The sequence below is a fragment of the Sminthopsis crassicaudata genome, chromosome 2 (assembly GCF_048593235.1).
Source record: "Sminthopsis crassicaudata isolate SCR6 chromosome 2, ASM4859323v1, whole genome shotgun sequence".
Taxonomy (NCBI): Eukaryota; Metazoa; Chordata; class Mammalia; order Dasyuromorphia; family Dasyuridae; genus Sminthopsis; species Sminthopsis crassicaudata.
In genome coordinates, this window is record NC_133618.1 from 34,023,344 (window position 1) to 34,040,062 (window position 16,719).

General features: G+C 41.7%; 1 long non-coding RNA gene across 1 annotated transcript; it reads left to right on the top strand.

Moving 5' to 3' along the window:
* The first annotated feature begins 219 nt into the window (after positions 1 to 219).
* LOC141554100 (uncharacterized) lies at positions 220 to 1,522 on the top strand. The gene is made up of 3 exons (XR_012485779.1): positions 220 to 425; positions 847 to 971; positions 1,426 to 1,522. It is a non-coding gene; the product is annotated as an uncharacterized LOC141554100 (long non-coding RNA).
* The last annotated feature ends 15,197 nt before the right edge of the window (positions 1,523 to 16,719 follow it).

The window sequence follows — 16,719 nt, forward strand, 5'->3', positions numbered from 1 at the left end:
GTCATTCAGGGCCCAGTTCATCCATAAAGCTGCCCCTGTGAGAGCAGAAAGGATCTAGAGAAGGAGCTTTCTGAGGGCAGCCATATTCCCAGCACAAAGTACTTTGCCTGAGAGACTTCTTACAGTCATCAAAGGAGAGGAGATTCGGGGAGCAAATGAGACAAAAACCACTAAATGAAGAGGCTTTTTTTTCACTTTGGAAGATTGCTTTTGCTCCTTTACCCAGAAACCCCCCTGCTCTTGGGGCCATCACACGCCCTGCCCTGCCCAGATGAAATCAAAGTGCCCTAACCTCTTCCCTTTGCTGTCTCACAGGTCCTGGGTTACAGATTCAAGCACCTAATAATCACTCAAATGACCTGGAACTTGGGCTTGTTTGTTCTCCTAGAAGCCATTGCTCCTCAGGTCCTTCCAGCACTGGACAGGTGAGAACTCGGTCAGCAATGTTCCTATTGGTCACCTTTGGGAGGGACTCAGCCCCTGCTAGGTGAGAAGCACTCTAGGTGGGGCAGCTGGACGGTTCCGTGTGCACAGAGCTGGGTCTGGAGTCAGGGAGGCTCATTCTCTGGAGGTCTACTCTGGCCCCAGAAACCTACTAGCTGTGGGATCCTGGGTGGCTGAATGCTGTTTGCCTCAGTTTCCTCATCTGTAACGAACTGAAAAAAGGAAATGGCGACCCTATTTCCTCTGCCAAAAAAAAAAAAGCCAAAGTGAATGAAAGGACTTAGCAATAAGCACAGCCCTTAACAAGGTGAGAACTTGGAAGTTAAGGACTTACAAGCAGCTGTGACTCCACCCTCTAAAGTTCTTTATAAAATGATCAGACCATGGTCCTTACTTCTCCAGAACTCAGACAGAGGACTCCAGAGAGCAGCAAGGAGCTGAGGGAAGGCCCTTAGAGATGGCCAAAGCTCTGGAAGTCCCTCACTCTGACAGCATGGTGGAGGTGGCTGGATTCATGGCCTCCCCAGGTAAGTCAAGGTTTCAGGGGAAGCGGATTTTTCCTTAAACTAGAGGGAGCAGAGGTTTCTGAGGGTCTGAGGAACCAGGTCTGAGCCTGGGCTGATATTAGGCTTTGGGGGCTTGTAGAGCTCCCCCGGATTACTGCCCAGGAGAAGTGGGGAGGGGAGGGAGGAAGGACACCCCAAGAGAGTTTGGATGGCAGAGAGTCTGCTCTGTCATTTTCAAACTCTGTATGACCAGGGGCAAACCAGCCCACCTTTCCAGATCTCAGCTCCACCATTTTTAAGAGAAGAGGACCAGAGCCGAAGAGTTCTAAGATTTCTCCCAATTTTTCATTTTATAATTCTTAACCACTGCGATATCTGTAAGTCTTTCTCCCCAGCCAAGGGTGGGGGTGAGGGAGGACTGCTGGGAAGCCCACAACCTAATCACTTTCCTCTTGGGATCTCTCTTTTCCCCAAGATATAATGAGTCCTGAGATGATTGTCATGGAAGAGCAGCCAGAATTTGTGATCTATACAGAAACTGTCTCAGATATCCAGAATCAGACAGACCCCCCAGGTAAGAAACGCCAGCCCTTCTCCCAAGAGACCCGCCCTCCACTTCCCATCTCAAAGTCCCACCTTAAAACCTGTGACAAGTCAGGGCCCGGGCAGAAGCACATTTTAACCCCTCCCCTCTTCTCTGTTACTCTTCAGAAACAGTGGAATCTGAGATTGTCATCTTGGAAGACCAATCAGTCTTCATCTGTCAAGATGAAGCTCTCTCAGACCTGGACTGCTCCTATGTCTCAGGTAAGAAACCCCAACTCCTCCCCCAAGGGACCCACCTTCAGCCTCTCCTTCCCTATTCTGCGTGCGTCTACATCTCAGAAGCCCACCAGGGCCTGTTCATGAAGCTCGCCTCTTTTACACCCAGTAGCTTTCAATGTCTGTTCTTTTACACGCAGATATCCAAAGTTCCTGTTAGGGATGCACGATGGCTGCCCTCGAATTAAGTAAAAACATATCCGAGGACTTTGTGTCCTCCTTTGTGTGGGAGACCCCTGGAGCAGAGAGAGCAGCCTTCAGATTGCCCCCTACCCTCTGCCGGCTGACTTTCCTCTCTTCCCCATCCTGGTTTTTGCCTCACTCCAACTTCAGCCTATCTCAAAGCCGTGTCGGCCGTGGGATGGACAGTTGACAAGCCCAGGGCCCAGCCAGAACCACATCATAACCCCTTAGCTTCTTGTTCTATCTCTCTTCAGAATCAGGAAATTCTGGGATTATCATCTTGGAAAACCAGTCAGAAATCTTGATCTATCAACAAGAAACTCTCTTGGCTGTCCAGGATCAGATAGACACCCCAGGTAAGAAATACTACCCCCTCTCCCAGGAGACCCACCCGTGGCCTCCCTTTCTCTATTCTTAGACCCACTCTGGAGCTAGCTGACCCAGGGCCCAGCCAGAACCACAGTCTAACCCCTTAGCCTCTTGTTCTCTGTATTTCCCCTCAGAATCAGAGATTTCTGGGATTATCATCATGGAAGAACAACCAGAAAACTATATCTATTATGCTGAACCTGTTTCAGACCCTCAGGGCCAGATGGACTCCTCAGGTAAGAACCACCATTTTCTTTTTCTTTTTTTTTTTTTTCCCCCAGTTACATGTGAAAACATTTTTTTTTGTTATAAATGTACATTCATGTGTTTACATATTTCCTTATGGATCATGTTGGAAGAGAAAAATCAGATGGCTTGTCAGCCCATCTGATAAGCCCTGGGCCCAGCCAGAACCACATTCTAACCCCTTAGCCTCTTGTTCTCTGTTTCCCTTCAGAACCAACGACTCCTCAGATTATCATCGTGGAAGAGCACTCAGAAGTCAGCATCTCCCAAGATGAATTTCCCTCAGATGTCCCGGTCCAGATAGATCCCTCAGGCAAGAATCCCCAAGCCTTCTCCCAAGGGACCCTCCTCAGCCTCCCCTTCTCCACTCCTCAGCCTCCCCTTCTCCACTCCTCAGCCTCCCCTTCTCCACTCCTCAGCCTCCCCTTCTCCACTCCTCAGCCTCCCCTTCTCCACTCCTCAGCCTCCCCTTCTCCACTCCTCAGCCTCCCCTTCTCCACTCAGCTTCTATCTTGGAGCCCCACCCTAGAACCTGCTGACAAGGCCGGGGCCCTGCCAGAACCACATCGGAGCCCCTGACCTTCTTTCTAGCAAGTCATATACAATTCAGCAATCTGGCCCGAAGCTGGGAGACTCGGCGAGAACAGGGATGGCGTCTGTCTGAAGCAGCTGAAGGAGCCACCGACTGCCTGGAGGGCCATGTCCTCCTCCTAAGAAGTGCTCCTCCATCCCAAAGATGCCGACTTGGGCCCTCCCATTCCCATTCTGCATCCACCTGTACCCCAGGCACTCAGAGGTCTCAGGAGAGCTCCTTCATGCAGAGCCACACAGTTTTGCTTCCTGGGTCTTAAATGGCTTCAATGGTTGAAGTCGGAAAAAGGCCTCAGGTGTTTGTGTCCCTGGGGCTAATGGGGATCCTAAGTCCTGGGCAGAGATGCTTTCCGTAACCCCCGAGTCTCAGCTCCCACCTCCTGCAGAGCTTCATACAGACACCCTCCCTACAAGACCTTCTACCTTATATTACCACCAATTAAACTTGGGGATCAAACATGAGCTTCTTTCTATTCAGAGACTCTTCTGTTCATAGTTCGATGGCTCTCTTGTACCAAAGGGAAAAAACTCTGCGCTTCAGGCTTTTCTAGGACCCTTTTATACCCTGTTTTTTTTTTTATATAAATAGGGGGACCTTTAATACCCTGATTTTGGGGGGCCAGGATGAATGGGGGGCCCTTTAATACCTTGATTTTTGGGGGGCCAAGATGAATAGGGAGACCTTTTCATAACCCTGCTTTTTCCCCAGGGAGGGGAATGAATAGGGGGTCTTTCTATCCCACTACCCCATCGCAATCTCTGACCTCAGTCCATTTTCACTCCGCTCTCTCCATCTGCAGGTGAAGCACCTTTTCAGCTGATGCATCAGGGTATCGCCCCGATTTCCCCAACAGACCACAACAGGCACTTCCTAGCCGAGATAGACACAGATCATGCTCCAGTAAGTTTATTCTGGAAAAATCCCACCCACTGCCCCCTACCCTTCCTAAGATTGCTTGATTCCTAGAATTCCTAGAGTAAGACCCAATAGAATGAAAGTTCTTAACTTGGCATCTGTGGACTTTAAAAAAAAATTAGGACTTGACTTACATGAATTGATGCAAAGTGAAATGAATAGAAGCAGAAGAACATTGTATGGAGTAACAGCAACATTGTACAGTGATCAAATGTGAGTGAGTCAGTTATTCTCAGTAATACGAGGGTCCGGGGGCAGCTAGGGGGTGCAGTGGATGGAGCACCAGCCCTGAATTCAGGAGGACCCGAGTTCAAGTCTGTCTCAGACACTTAACACTTCCTAGCTGTGTGACCCTGAGCAAGTCACTTAACCCCAATTGCCTCAGGGGGAAAAAAAGTTCCTGGTGGGAGCTCAAGTTCAGAAATTTCTCACTTTAGCAGGATCATTGTAGTGTTTCCTTCATCAAGGAGGAAGTGTTGGGACTCAGGGAAAACAGGTCCCTCCCTGGAGCTCTGATGCCTTGTTTCTTTTCTTCCCTTCACAGACGTTGCAAGATTCTGAGAATAAGAATTCAGACCCCAGAGAGACATTCTTCTTGAACCTGAACCATAAATTTGCCTCCTTAATAAAAAGCCGAAGACGACGCTTCAACAAGCTCCCATCCACTGCCAGGAGAAAACTCACCTATGACCCCTGAACTGTTCCTCGCCAGCTAAAGGGTCTGGCCCACTGGGACCCCTGAACTGTTCCTCGCCAGCTAAAGGGTCTGGCCCACTGTGACCCCTGAACTGTTCCTCGCCAGCTAAAGGGTCTGGCCCACTGTGACCCCTGAACTGTTCCTCCCCAGTAAAGCGCCTGGCCCACTGTGGCCCCTGAACTGTTCCTCCCCAGTAAAGCGCCTGGCCCACTGTGACCCCTGAACTGTTCCTCGCCAGCTAAAGGGTCTGGCCCACTGTGACCCCTGAACTGTTCCTCGCCAGCTAAAGGGTCTGGCCCACTGTGACCCCTGAACTGTTCCTCGCCAGCTAAAGGGTCTGGCCCACTGTGGCCCCTGAACTGTTCCTCCCCAGTAAAGGGTCTGGCCCACTGTGACCCCTAAACTGTTCCTCCCCAGTAAAGGGTCTGGCCCACTGTGACCCCTAAACTGTTCCTCCCCAGTAAAGCGCCTGGCCCACTGTGGCCCCTGAACTGTTCCTCCCCAGTAAAGCGCCTGGCCCACTGTGGCCCCTGAACTGTTCCTCCCCAGTAAAGGGTCTGGCCCACTGTGGCCCCTGAACTGTTCCTCCCCAGTAAAGCGCCTGGCCCACTGTGGCCCCTGAACTGTTGCTCCCCAGTAAAGCGTCTGGCCCACTGTGGCCCCTGAACTGTTCCTCCCCAGTAAAGCGTCTGGGCCACTTGTGACTGCCTCTGCCCATTATTGACTATGGCACCTTGACTCAGTCCCTTCCTATTCTTCAGCCTCTGTTCCCTCTTCTCCAAAATGAGAGGTTTGCACTCCACATTCCTCGAGCCCCCATCCGCCCTCAGTCTCTGAGTCTTTGTGTCCCCACATTTCAACATGGTACAATAAATGGATAATTTCATGGCTTGAGTTTATCCTCATGGCAGATAGTGTTTCTGTGGTGACTTGATAATAGTTTCTCAGGTCCATCCAGCTAGCCACACCCAGCTCCGGGCCTTTGTAGTCCCCTAGTGCATGGGGTACCTCAGAAGTGGGCCTGGTATCTTGGGACCTTTGGTTAGGGCTATTTTCTCCACATCCTCCAACAGACCCTCAATTGTTGTAAGGCAGGGGGATGATAATCCTCATGACTCTACCACGCTGGGGTCTCGTGAGAGAAACAGGCCCTTTCCAGGTCTGGTCGCTAGTTAGCACCCCCAGTCACCCCAGCCACCGCCCAGGCCCCACAGCAAGAGGGGCTTGTTCCTGGATTTTCTCCTCACCTGAAAGTCTTTCCATCCGACCTGGGCTCCCTCTTATTCCCAGAGCCAGCTGCCCAGGAAACCGCTCAGCCTCCCTCTTCTTGCCTTGCCCTTGAGTGAAGGAGAGAAGCAATGTGGCTTTAGAAAATGGCCTGGGAGACTTCTGTTCTTGTGGCCCATGTGGGAGGGTCAGGCTGCCTTCAGATCGTACCTTCTCTGAGCCTCCCCTGAGTCTCCAGAGCAGAGGATTCCCTTCTCTACAGCGTCTCTAAGTCTATCTGGGGTGATAGGTAAGGCAGATGACAGCTCAAAGAAACAGTTGGAACCCTCACCCATCCCCCCTATTTCTCTTTCTGTTGGACCCACTCCTCCCTACTGGACAAAATCAAAGTCAAGAAAATAAGATGGGGGAAAAAACCCTTACCTCCATCTGGAGAAACAGCCTCCTCCCAGTCTCCCTGGATTCCCAAGGCAAGAAAACCCACTTTTTTTTTCTAAATCCCTCCTTCCTCCAGATCCATCTTTAAAATAAATCCATGACTTAGGGAAACACACAACTGACATCCTTCTCCGATCGACATATGATTCAAAATTAGGAGAGCCAGTTTGTACATTGTCTGATGAGTCAATTATTATGCTCTAAGAAAAGATGAGCATGGTCTCAGACACTTAACACTTCTTGACTGTGACTTTGGAAAGAAAAGAAAAAAGAGGGGGGAAAAAAAGAAAAGGTGAGCAGGTAGATTTCAGAAAAACCTGGAAGGACTTACAGGAACTGATGCTGTCTGAGCTGAGCAGAAGCAGGTGAACACTGTGCTATGATTAACTATGATTGACTTGGCTCTTCTCAACAATACAATGTTCCAAGACACTTCCAAAAGACTCATGATGAAAAATAATCCCATCCAAAGAAAGAACTGATGGAGTCTGGGCTGCAGATCGAAGCATACTAATTTTTTTACTTTCTTCATGTTTTTCCCCCTTTTTTTCTGTTTCTTCTTTCAGAAAATGACTAATGTGATTGCACATGTATAACCTATATCAGATTGCTTGCTATTTTGGAGAGGGAAGGAAGAAGAAAATTTTGGAACTCAGAATCTTATTAAAAATGGAAGTTGAATATGTTCTCTTTTTAAAATGTTATTTAAAACTTAAATATAAAGTAAAAAAAAAAAAAAAACTTTTGTCATGTGCCCAGCAGAACATGAGGGAGGATTCCAAATATGTAACAATAAATGTCTATTTCAAGAAAGCATATGTAATAATAGAAGACATTGTATTCTTGAGTGTGCATCTTTTTTTGCTTCTTTGTAGGTTTTCTTTTGTTCCCTGCTGTACACTTTTTACTTTACTTATTTTTCCCGTTTTCCCTGACCTCCCCAAGCAGGCTACAATTAAGCACAGATATATTTAATCCAAACACTCTTCTACACCCCATTTTATTCTATTCCTTGCTCCTTATTTCTTTACAGATTTCCAAATATAAAACATAAACAGTTTATCCTTATTGAGTCCCTTGAAATTATTCTTTGATATTGCTCTTATTTGTTATATTTTCTATTGAGTTCAGCTTTATTTGAGACAAAATACTGAAAATCTGAGAGCTCAGTGAATACCCATTTATTTTCATTCAATATTATATGTAATTTTGCTGGATATATTTTCTGTCCTAACCCTAGTTTTTTTGATTGTTGATATATAATATTCTAGTAGCTGTTGATAAATCCTGCACAATTCTAATTGTATTTTTATTATTCATTATTATGTTTTTATTTATTATTTATTTGAATTATTTTTATTTTGTTTCTTGTAAAATTTTCTCTTTGATCTGGGGTTTTTGAAATTTGACAATAATATTCATATATGTTTTCTTGGTAGGATCTCTTTTAGTGGTGGTCAGTGGATTTTTCCCATTTCTACTTCTAAAATTTCAGGACAATTTCTTTGATTATTTTTCATATTATTGTGTCAAAGTTCTTTTTTTAAGTCATTGCTTTAAGGTAGTCCAATTATTCTTCTATTTTTCTTCTTGATCTGTTCTCCAACTCTGTAGCTTTTCTAATATATTGTGCTTTACATTTTTTCCTATTTTTTCATTTTTTATATTTTGTTTTATTATTTCTTGATTTTATGACTTCAGTGGCTTCTCCTTGCCCAATTCTAATTTTCAAAGAATCATTCTCTTTTTTTTTAAGACTCTGGATCTTCTTTTCTAGTTGGTTGACGTTCTTTTCATAATCTTCTTGTTTTTCTTGGATGATTCTAATTTTTTTTTACCTTTCCCTCAATTTTTCTCATTTAATTTTTAAAGTCTTTTGTGAGTTCTTCTATAAATTCTTTCTGGGCAGGTAACCATTTAACATTACTCTTTAGGATAGGAGAGGCTTTTTTTTAGTTCACTGTCCTCCTCTGAAGATTAATCTATTACTATAGTAAGTTTCTGTGGTTGGATTTTTTCTTCTTTGCTGGTTCATTTTTAATAAAATTTAATAATAAATTTAATAATAAGCTAATAATAGCTTTTTATTTTCAAAATACATGCAATGATAGTTTCAACATTCACTCTTGAAAAACCTTGTGTTCCAAATTTTTCTCCCTCCCTTCCCCTAAGCCTCTCCTCTAGACAGTAAGTAGACCAATATAGGTTAAACATGTGCAATTCTTCTAAACATATTTCCACATTTATCATGTTACACAGGAAAAATCAGATCAAAAAGAAAAATAAAACTCATGAATTTAGTGTAAGCACCTCTAATCAATGAGATGGAGGAATGGAGACTCTAGCTTTATTTCAGTTCTTCCCTCAGACCTGGAACCCCAAACCAAGAACTCTCCCCTCCAGCAAGTGCCCACAGCCAGCAGGGTCCTCTGTACTCCCAGGGTGCTGGTTCCCTCTCCCCCAGGGACACATCTCAACAGGCCAACTGGACCTAGTAGTCCATTTGTGGGGGAAATCTGGAGAGCTTGGAATTTTCTGACCTACTCTATCATCTTCCCAGAATCCTCCCCAAATTCTTATATAATCTTCAGTTATATTAGCAAGGAAGAAACAAGTGGAATTTTAGAAGAGCCAAAAGAAAAAGTAAAGGTTTTTGTTTCAAAGACAATCGAATAAATTTTAGAGCAGAGAAGAAAGAGATTTAAATATCAAAGGAAGCAGATTTTTATCAGGTGAAATAATAACCTGATCAGTAGATACAAAATATATACAAAAGATACAAAAGAATTTCTCTGGAATTTACAAACCAATCAGGATATGTCCATCATCAATAAATACAATTCATAAAGCTGAGGCAGAAATTCTTTTATCCTTAATCAGTTAATCATCTGAGTTAAGCTTTTAGAGTTTCTGAACTAAATTTGAAAAAAGCATCCATTAAACATGTGACCTGCTGTTTTAGGCAAAATATCAGCTAACTAAAATTTTTCTTAAGTCATTCTTCTTCATTAACTATAAATTATGAAAAACATCCTGCATTTTGTATCATTCTTATCAAAAGCCTAAGAAGTCTTTCAATTAAATTTTATTTTCAAGCAAAGACCAGTCTTCTCTCTTTCCCATTTCCTCTCCACACCACTGAGAAAGGAAGAAAAACTAAACACCTGTTATAAATGTGTATAGTTAAAGAAAACAAAAATTATCATTGACCCTGTCTAGATATTTGTATATCTATCGCCCATTAGAAAGTAATTTTAAACATACATTATTTTGAGGTTTTGAATTTCAAAACTATCTTTTTTCCTTTTTTCATCCTTTTCTCCATCTCCTCCCTCTTATCTCACGGTAAGAAATCTGATATAGGTTTTACATGTGCAACATGTAAATCATATTTTCACATGAGTTATTTTGTATCATCTCTCTCTTTTTGGATCTAAGCTGGATTTAAGTTTGCCTGACTTCTATCCAGTGAGCCACCTAGCTGTTCAAAGAAATACTTACTCAGAAAAAAAAAAAAAAGTATAATCCTACAGGGAAAAAAAATAGATTTTTACTGAAATAGAGCACTTCCAAACATTGCTGATGAAAAGACTGGAGCTGGGAAGAAATTTTGAAGTTCAAATACAAAAGTGGAAATATATATAATATATATTTGAAAAATACAAAAGGCAAACATGAATGAACAATGATAAAGGATTAAACAAGGAAAGCTCATCTATAAGATTCAGAATTTGTTCTCAGACACTTACTCAATCCCTCTATTACCCTTGCCAAGAAAACCCAAATGAAGTCACAAATTGTTGCACACAATTGAACAACAAAATTACTGTTGGCTATAATCCCCCATCCTTTGCTTTCTGGAATATCATATTCCAAGGTCTTGCCTTGGTCTTTTGTGGTGGATATCCCAAATCATGTGTGATCCTGACTGTGGCTCAGTGTTTGAATTCACTCTTTTTGGCTTCTTATTGTATTTTTTCTTTGACTTGGAAATTCTGAATTTTTACTATAATGTTTTTTTTTTCATTTTTGTTCCATTTTTCATTTTTGAGTTTCTTTTAGGAAATGTCTAGAGGATCTTTCCATTCCTGCTTTGCTTTCTGATTCTCAGGGATTTGATTCATCAGTGACTGATGACTTCTTGAAATATATTGTCTAAACTCTTTTTGGGGTCTTTGCTTTATGGAAGTCCAGTTTCTCCAGGTCAGTTGGTTTTGCTCTAAGGTACCTTATATTTTCTTCTATGGTTCCAGTTTTTTATTTTGTTTTACTATTTCTTCTTGTCTTTTGAAAGCACTGCTTTCTATTTGGGCCATTCACATGTTCAGGGAATGTGTTGCTTGGACAAGGTTTTGTACTTCATGTGCCAAACTGTTCATTCCCTTCCAATACTTTTACATAATTCTTATTTCTTTTCCAATTTTGTCCTCTAGCGCTCTCAATCTATTTAGAAACGATTTCAAACTCTTTTTTAAACTTTTGCTTTATCTCTTCCAGGAATTCTACTTGAGTTTCTTTAATGTGTCTCTTTAATGTGTTTGAAGATGTGTTGAAATCATTCTATTCCTCTATGTTTGTGTCTTGAGCATCGCTGCCATCCCAATAGGTTTTTATGGTGGATTCTACTTTTTGTGGCACAATCTTCCAACGTATTTCCTGATGGCTGGGCCCTGCTATACTTTGGGCCCCGGGGTCCAGGTTGGTCCTGTTGCTACTTTCTTGGAGTATTGTGTTGCATTATTCCAGTCTTTCAGGGACAGGCTGGGACCCTGCAAGTAAACAATGCTTTAGCATATGCAATGTTTTAAGTGATTGTCCTTCTTTTTGACTCCCCAAGCTGTTTAGTTGTGTCTGACTCTTTCCATGTCAATACTGGGGGGTTTTGGATAAAAATACTAGAGCAGTTTCTCATTTCTTTTTCCATTAGGTTAAGGCAAACAGAATTTTCTGGATTTGAACTCAGGTTTTCCTGACTCCAGGCCCAGCCTGGAATACCATAAATTGTAATTCTAAGGTGGATTGGGTCTAAAAGATTTCCAAAATCATAGAAAAACTGACAATTGGAGCTTTTCTCCCACCAGGCACAAGTGCTTAGGATTATAACAGCTTAATTAATAAATTGTGCTGGACTGGCTTGTGCTCAACACATAGTACAGAATTTTCTTCCACATCAATAAAATATTTGCTTTTGAATGAAACAAAATTGAATTCCTGACACAAATTTTGGCCTTATAAGACATAGGTGAATGGGACTGATTGAATGGAGTTTTCTCAAATTTATGAGACTAGGCCTAAGTCACATGATCCCTATGCCCAGTTGAGCCTTGGGTTTCAGGAAGTCACATGATTCCTATGCCCAGACCTTGAACCCTGGGATGCAGGAAGTTAGTGAAGTTGCAGGAAGTGACGTCACATGTGGGAGGCAGACAACTTTGGTGACCATTGGTCAAGGATTGTTCCGTCCTTTTAGTCTATCCAATGAGAAGGCTCGGGTCTTTTGCTTTTAAATCCCTGACAAGCCAGGAGCACATGGTGGAACAGGGATGGCTTCCTGAGGGACTAAATAAATGCTTTCTCTGATTGGTTAATTTGGGGAGGGGGGTTTAGCACCCATCCCCCACACTGGTGTGACTTATTTCACATTGTAACTGTGTCCCTGGAAATCTCAATATAAAACAATATAGTACTTGGAGGGCCCGTATTAAACTCTCCTGAGGGAAGGCTTCCCACTTTTCTAAGGACCCCCACAAAAACATAACTTATGGCTCCTCCCTGATGTGTTTTAAGCACTCAGAGGACACAATTCTTCAATGAAAGGCATTTAGCAAAATAACATAGGAAGGAAAGTAGCAATAAATCATTTCCCCCTAAATCTAGGATACCTTTATACCAGAGGGGTTAAACACTTCCTGGGTCTGAACTAGATTAAATGTAATTTTCGGGAAGTGTTTCATAAAATACAACATAAAAAACTGTAATTTGTGGTTTTCCGAGTCAGTAGACACCTACATTCCTACCTGAACCTGACACCACTTCTCTAAACCAGCCCTTGTGGAAGGAGGGAGCTGTGGGGAGAAGGGTTCCCCCAGCCTGAAGTCATTTCCTCATCCCATTTTCAGGGCAGCCTCTGGGTGTGGTGTCTTCATGGCGCGTGGGTGGGGTATGAAGTACCTACAGGACACGATCCTGTTTATTCTATTGTCATTTCTTCTAGTCACTGCCAGAATTGTGGACCTACCAACCGCTTCTAGCTTCTGCCTTCGGCTGGAAGAGGGGGAAAAAAGAAAAAAGCAGAAGTGGATTTCCCTTCTGTTTTCTGAACTGAAAACTCAGGTGTCTTCCTGTTTCAGTTCTTTTAAAAAGGCAAAGACCTTAATATACACAGTCATAGGACCCAAACCCATGGCTAGAGGTCCTTTTCTTTCCTGAGGGGGTTCACATGCTCTAGAGGTGGAATTGTCACTTTTATTAAATCAGCTTATTCTATCCATGAGCACTTGATACTGTTCAGATCTGAACTTATTTGTGTGAAAAGCAGGAGCTACTCCATTTAATTAGTGCCTTCAGGTTTAAAAAAAAAAAAAAAATATATATATATATATATATATATATATATATATATATATTTAATGCTATTTCCTGATCACCAAGGACTTTGTCTCTGTAGCAGTCTTTCTCTGACTTAGGATCAGAAAGACCATAGGGGTCTCTGTTAAATTACTCCCAGTCCTCTCTATGTTGTTGCTACCATATTCACACTCAGGTTAAGATTTAATGACTTAAAACTGCACTAAGCTTCTGACACACAAACACGCCTCTGTGTGGACATATCTGCAAATGGAGTTTTGAGAACCGACTGGCGTGTGGAGATCTGAGCTGAAGGGGACAAACCATTCTTTTTTCATCCCAGAGAATTATTTGGGCTGTTCCAATCTCTGAGCCATTAGGCAGACTTGTTACACCTGGAAGATTTTTGTTTTTGTGTTTTTAAAGCATATAGTAAGGACTACATGAGCTGAGAAGTCAGCTGTGGGGGAAAAATGCTCCAGAGACACGGAGGGAAGCAGAAAGACAGAGAAGCTGAGTCAGAGAGAAAGGAGAGCTGATCTGTGGCAAAGAAAGGAGAGGCAGAAATGAGTTGTCAAGTTTCTTCGGGCATCTTAGAATAAAAAACTCCCCTCCCCCCCAAAAAAAGACTTGAATTATCTTCAAGGGCTGAGGGGAGGTCTAAAAAGTCTACTCTTACCCTAACTTCTTTTCCCTACACTTGTCCAGGATCAGGAAATGTCCTATATTCTTCCTCTTTGTTTTGTTAAACCTTGCTTCATATCTAAAGAAACATAGATTTCATCATGAAAGCTTATATTATACATTTACTACATCCAAGATAAAATTAAAAGGAAATAGGAAATAGTGCTTTGTGGGAAACACATAACATTTAAATTTGGGCAGAGAGACAAATCTGTTTGCATATTAAAAGTTTTTCTAACTAGGGGCTCTGAGCTACTATGACTATTAATAAATACCTGTAAAAATTTACAAAAAAACTATTTGTTATAAATTCTATGAAATTGCAAAAGACTACTGTATTACCCCTGGGCTAAAAGTGAGTTAATTGTTAAGCCAGGGTAAAATATACCAATTATACTGTATATTTGTTCAATTTGGGTTCTTATCTTTGTTTTCTTTTGGATCTCTTTGGCAATCTGTTGAAACCTATGGATCCCTTCTTACAAGAGTTAAGAGAGGGGCAGGGAGAAGCTCACACCATAAATTACCTCCTCTCCACCCCCAGAGAAAATGAAAATTTAATTCTGTTTTTTCCAGAAGAGTAAATTTAAAAATATCAGATGACAGCCAGCTAACCCTCCTTTCCACAGTGAAATTCATCAGTGGTACTTAGACATAGCCTTATACTAGAAACATTTCTTATAGTTTTTTTTTTTTTCAAATTAAACATTTTCCCAATGATATTTAAAATCTCTTGAAAGATTTTAACTTCATTTTCATTTCATCTTCAGACACCAGGGCTCTGAATTCTCTTGTTTACAGGGCTTGAAATAATGAAGAAGACTTATAGTGATTGTTACCTTCTTTCTTTATCCCCCACCTTTTTCCAACAAAACCTTTATTCTTCTCCTCATTTTGGGTTTTGGGGAAAAGATAGAGAAGGAGACAGGGAAGGAAAATCTGGAAAGTAAAAACAATATATCAAATTGTTTATTGGCTTGAGGATAGGAAAGGAAAGGGAGGGAAGGAAGAAAAGACATTTGGAACTCAAAATCTTACAAAAATGAACGTTGAAAGCTATGTATAATTGGAAAAAAAATTAAATGCTCTAAGTGGGGGACAAAAAAGAAAGTGAAGACAAAATGGACATTTTCAGGTAATTTGTACTTATTCAGAAGTAAGGGATTACATTTAAAGAATCCTTCCAAATTCCTCCACTATAATAGTTTACCCAGATTCAATGGCTGTTTATACTGTTGTTCTACTAAAGGGACCAAAATTTTGGCACAAAATTTTGATTACTACCAATAAACGTTGATTTATTTTGGATTATTAGATAAATAAATTTGATTATTATATTATAGCATATTATACATTCTAACATTATATACTTTGATATATTTGTTCAGTTTGGGTTCTTACCTTTGTTTTATGTTGGAGCTTTTTTGCAACCTGGTGAAATCTATGGATCCCTTCCTACAATCATGTTTTTTAAATAAATAAAGAAAATAAGTTATATTTTAGGTAGAAGTTAGGGAAAATAAAAATTATCCTTTTTTTTCTCATCCAAGTTCATAGACCCCCCCTCTTGAAATCATTCCATGGATTAAGAACACTTACTTTAGGGAAAGGGAGTTGGGACAGAAGCTCTGGAAAATCCCTTCTAATTCTCAGCTACTATTTCTGCAGTTCTTATGTAAGGGAGTTTTGATGAATGCTAGAGCATCTTCTCAGAGCTGCCTTTTTTTTTTTTTTTTTTTTCCATGTTGATACATAAAAGACATTTTGTGCTCCTGTGCATTGCCTCTGTCCTCTCCATAGTCTTATAAATCAGCAGGTTCTGGGGAAATAAACACATTTCTGCTGACAGAGGGAGCAAATCTTTGCCAGGGAGACAGAGAGCCATTCCCAAACTTTTATATGTTTCCAATCTGGGGAAGATACTGGGTGAAAGGTTAGTATACAAAAAGCACAACTGGATTTAAGTCTGGGAGAGAATTTGGAGAAGAACTTCACAGTTTCTTCCTCAAAGCAAAATACTAGACAAACATATCATAGGATAATTCCCACTTGATTTTCCATCTTCCCAGAAATCATGGAAGATATTTAAAAACTCAGTCTGCTTTTTTTTTAGTCTCTGAATTTGCTGGGACAAGTCCACCTGTATGGCCTTCTGTGGATGCTCATCCTGGAATGGGCATTTTGTTCAGCTGGCCCATCAGTAAGACTTAATTCATCCAGATATACAGGGTGAGGGAGGGCAGGAAGGACAGGGACCTGAAAATAGCAGGTCTGTGCTCCTGAGAGGACTACAGGGGTCAAGCATCTTCACCAAGGGACCATTGATTTTCCTCCCAATCTCTAAACAAGAACATTCATCTGGTGTGTTTGGACTGAAATTGTTTTGCTTTCCAAACAAAAGTGTTTTCACACATTTTTAAAATCAACTCGATCCATCATGGTTGGGGCTGGGCAATGGTGGAGGAGGTCAAGGTTCCTTGTGGGAAACACTCAGAAACTAGGAAGACATGGCTAGGGTGGGGATGGCTATTGTTGGAAAAGCCTTCATTATGGCTATATTTAGCATTTTTGGAGGGCTCCTCCTCTGCCACTAAAGCCTGGGGCATTGTTTGCCATTTTGAGTTTGAGATTTTAGGGGAAATTTAGAGAAAGGGCCTACTTGATTCAGAAAAACAAGCAGAGTGACTGTAAATATCACAGAGTTATTTCCCAGATGTCTGAATCCTCAATAATTCAACTCCCTGAAAGCCAGGAAATGCTGTAAAATTCCAGGATAAGCAGTCATGTAGCCTATGAGATTTTAACTTGATTCCATTGTCCTTTAGGTGAACGGATCCAGTTTTCTGAGTACATTTTGAGATTTCTCATTACCCCAAAGCTAAGCTCCTTCCAGGTCATCCTTGCCTGTTGGTGTAGAATTTGGCCAAACTGCCTTGTTTTTGCAAATATCCTGCTGGGGACGTCAGCTGGGCCATCGGGTCTGCTCCGAAGACAGACTTAATTCATCTAGATAGTCAGGGTGAGGGAAG